General features: G+C 55.1%; 1 long non-coding RNA gene across 1 annotated transcript in view; it reads right to left on the bottom strand.

Annotated features, from left to right (window-relative positions):
• The window catches only part of LOC121666071, a 3,991-nt gene extending 3,365 nt beyond the window's left edge, over positions 1-626 (bottom strand). Inside the window, exon 1 of the long non-coding RNA XR_006016564.1 lies at positions 394-626. This is a non-coding gene — a long non-coding RNA (uncharacterized LOC121666071). The remainder of the gene's footprint in view (positions 1-393) is intronic.
• Positions 627-3,969: the final 3,343 nt, after the last annotated feature.

Below are 3,969 nucleotides of genomic sequence, written 5' to 3'. Positions count from 1 at the left end.
TCTGCCCGTTCCCTGCCCTGTCCCCTCTCCCGATCCTCCCTCTGCCCGATCCTCCCTCTGCCCTATCCCTGCCCTCTCCCCGTCCTCCCTCTGCCCGTTCCCTGCCCTGTCCCGATCCTCCCTCTGCCCGATCCTCCCTCTGCCCGTTCCCTGCCCTGTCCCGATCCTCCCTCTGCCCGTTCCCTGCCCTCTCCCCGTCCTCCCTCTGCCCGTTCCCTGCCCTCTCCCTCCCTCTGCCCTATCCCTGCCCTCTCCCCGTCCTCCCTCTGCCCGTTCCCTGCCCTCTCCCTCTCTCTGCCCCATCCCTGCCCTCTCCCGATCCTCCCTCTGCCCGTTCCCTGCCCTCTCCCTCTCTCTGCCCCATCCCTGCCCACTGACCCCCGGGCTGCCCACCAGGGATGCTGCTCCTCCTGCTCCACACCGAGCCAGCAGCATTCCCAGCACATTCCCAGCACGCGTCCCGCGGCGTTTCCTCCACACAAAGAGCGGCTGAGGTCCTCTGGATTGTTCTGCCTGGAGGAGACCAAGGAGAGACTCGTCGGGGGCTGCGGCTTCCTCAGGAGGGGCAGTGGAGGGGCAGCTCCGATCTCTGCTTCCTGGGCCAGGGACAGCACCCAGGGAGCGGCTGGAGCTGGGCCAGGCAGGCTCAGGCTGGAGAGCAGGGAAAGGTTCTTCCGCCAGAGGCTGCTGGGCACTGCCCAGGCTCCCCAGGGAATGGGCACGGCCCCGAGGCTGCCAGAGCTCCAGGAGCGTTTGGACAGCGCTGCCAGGGATGCCCAGGGTGGGGTTGCTGGGGTGTCTGGGCAGGGCTGGGAGCTGGATCGATGATCCCTGTGGGGCCCTTCCCACTCAGGATATTCCATGGTTCTGCCATTCCTCCACCCCGTCACGGTGTCATGGCATGGGCCCAGTGAACGCGGCTGTCCGAGGATGTTTCTCCATCCTGGTCTGGGTGGAGACTGGAGGGATCCCCAAATCACCAGATCAGTGGCTGGGGCTGGGAGGGACTGCTGGAGGTCACCGAACCACCCTCTCATTCCCTGAGCACCTCACTTGGGATTGTGTCCAGACAGCTTCTGGGTACCTTGGAGGAGGAGACTCCACAAACCTCTCTGGACAACCCGTGAGGGAATTCTCCCCGATGTTCAGGTGGAACCTGCTGGGTTTCAGTTCCTGCAGCACCGAGCAGAGCCTGGTCCATCCCCTTGTCACCCTCCTGCCCTTCAGACAGTGACAGAAATCCATAGGATCCCCTCCCAGTTTTCCCTGCTCCAGGATGGGATCAGCGTTGCTCTGTGTGGAGAGCAAACAAGAAGCATCAATTAGCAGTAATTACCACCCCCTCCCCATAACTTAAGAGGCTAATATTAGCCTTCATTTTTAAGAAAGGTAATTTGACGACCATAAATTACAATTATAAAAACTTCATTAGAGTCGGTAGCAATCCATCCACCATTGTTCTAATTACACACTGTAGGAGTAATGAATGCTAATGGTTTAATGTACAATAATTACCACAATTGAAAAATAATAATAATACAGAACAACCTCAGTTATCCAAATGTCATGGGGGACGTGGAATGGGTTGGGGTAATCGTGGTTTCAGATAATTGAGGGGCTCTTCAGCGTGATTAATCGGTGATGTGACCTCTGGGTGGGGAGTGAGGAGTTTTAAATGAATGCAGCGTGGTCAAGTGAGGGAAGGCACCGCACAGGGAGGAAAAATCAGGCATCTTCTGTCTTAGCTTGGAATTTCACCGAACGTTTTCCACCTGAAGCGAATTTATTGGGTTTGCAACTGAACCGTGCCACCTCCTGACGATTTCTGGGTGTGGCTGGCAGGGTTTAAAGCAGAAATCCCGGACCGTGTTGGAAACGATGGGCAGAGCACAATTCCTGCCCCTTGCGGCACAGGGGCACCGGCTGCAGGTAGTTCCAGGTGCGATGGGGCTTCAGGAGGTCTGCAATCCTACTCTTTGTCCAAAGCAAGCCCAACACTGGATTCAGAGCAGGTTTTTCAGGCATTTGTCTTGAACCTCCAAGGAGGGGGATCCCACAATTTCCTCTGGCCTCTATTCCACTGCTCGTTTATTCTCATGGTGAATGTTATTTCCTTATGTCCCAGCAGATCCTCTTGGAGCAGCCCAGGCTCAGGCTTCAATTCCCACAGACCCGTAGCGAGCCCTGGTTCTGTAAGAGATCCCCTGGAGGCTGAAAGAAGATCCCATCCATGTCCCATGGACTGATTAGGAACAATGAATTCTTGATACGCTTCCTCTTTAATGGGATCCTAATTTATAAAAACGCAGATAATATATCAATGGAAATTAACTTCACACTTTCCTTACCCTGGCAGGTTGAGCTGCAGGTGAGTGCAATGTAATTAAGAAATTAAAAGGTAATTTCCACATATGCTTTCTGCTAATCTAACTCGGCAATCATTTAATTTACAGCAGGGGGACTGGCAAGAAGGGAAGCCAAAATAAATAAGATAATAGTGGGTTTAATCGCTCAGGGGAATGGAGAAGGAGGGGAGAGGTGTCTGCGTGGTGCCACAGGGAGAGGTGGGGTGACCCCTCTGGTGCTGCTGATTGAAAGCCAGGCTCGCTTTTAATTTCACTTCCAAGAGTTCAAACTTTGAGCCACCTGAGTTTTCTGGTTTCTAAAATATTTTTTTTAAGTTAGTTTTAAATTTCCTCTTAAAATTTTTGTTCTATTTCCCTCAATTAATTGTTTTCACGGCAGCTGAAAACTTTGGCTTCAAGATCTCCACAGAACAGTAAAAATTCTTTTTTCTGGATCACTGAATGCTTTCCCATTCCCAGCAGCTGAGATGCACAGAGCAGTTAACGAGGAGTAGCTTTGCCCTGGGAAACCCCTGGGGGAACTGAGGCACGGACCGACCAAAAGCATTTTCTCAGCGGCTTCAGCCCCCAGCGCTGCTCCCAGCCGGCGGTTCCCCTCCCTGGCCCCTCCACCCCGCGCCTCCCTGCGCTCCAGCTGCCCCGGGGAGGATGCAGGGATGCAGGGGAGAGGATTTGGGTGGAACACCTGGAGACATGCATGCCAGAGCCGCCTCAATAGAGGCGGCAGCTCCAGCCGCGGGGCCTCAGCAGGGGATGCTCCTCATGGAACTCCGGCTTTTTGTTCCCAAACCTGAGCTGGGCAGGGGGGCTCCTTCCCACTCCCCTGCTCCAGCCCGTCCCCTCCTCCACCCCTGCGCCCCTCCATGCAGAATCTGAGCTGCTTCCTCTCATTCCCTGGGGTCCCAGCAGCATTCATATGGGAGCTTAATCCTCCAGAGATGTGGGGACATGGGATTAGCGGTGGTCCCGGAGAGATGGGGCCCAGCTCCCCTCACAGCAATCAGCAGTGCACCAGCATCCCACCAGACCCTCCTGGAGCCCCTGTCCTTGGGACAGCAGGATAGCAAGGACCAAAGGACCTGTGCCTCGGTGGCAGGAGGGCTTTGGTGGCTGCTGTGCCACCCCTGAATGGGGCTGCATTATCCCCTCTCAATAATTTATCAGATGAGTTGCAGCCTCCTTTTGCCCAATGAATTATTCCCAAAGCAGAGGGAGGTCATATTTGTACTCCTCGAGCAGCTCTAGAAATGGTCAAATAATATTTGCCCAGCAAATTGTTAAACGGCAATTCCTCTGTCACTCACCGAGCGAATTATTCACTGAGCACTTGTTTACCTGGGGCCAGAGCTGCCTGCCTGCCTGTGCCCTGCCTGTGCCAGTCCCGTCCAGCCCCTGCCCAGTCTCTGCCTGCTCCCTGCCTGTCCCTGGAGCAGGATGGCACCTGAGCAAACAGGCAAAGGGCTGCACATCTGCCTGAGCCCCTGAAAGCTGGCCAGGGTCTGTGCTTCCATAGGAATGGGGACTTCTGGGAAGAATGTCTGGAACCGGACAATACCTTCAATGCCCCTTTGGTTCCATCTCTCTTTTCCCCCCTTCTTTTCTA

Source organism: Corvus kubaryi, unplaced genomic scaffold (assembly GCF_017639235.1).
Source record: "Corvus kubaryi isolate FWS band 111438036 unplaced genomic scaffold, C.kubaryi_AGA036_p1.0 37337, whole genome shotgun sequence".
Classification (NCBI taxonomy): domain Eukaryota; kingdom Metazoa; phylum Chordata; class Aves; order Passeriformes; family Corvidae; genus Corvus; species Corvus kubaryi.
The sequence above is the reverse complement of the archived record's forward strand: the minus strand, read 5'-3'. Positions and strand labels throughout refer to the sequence as shown.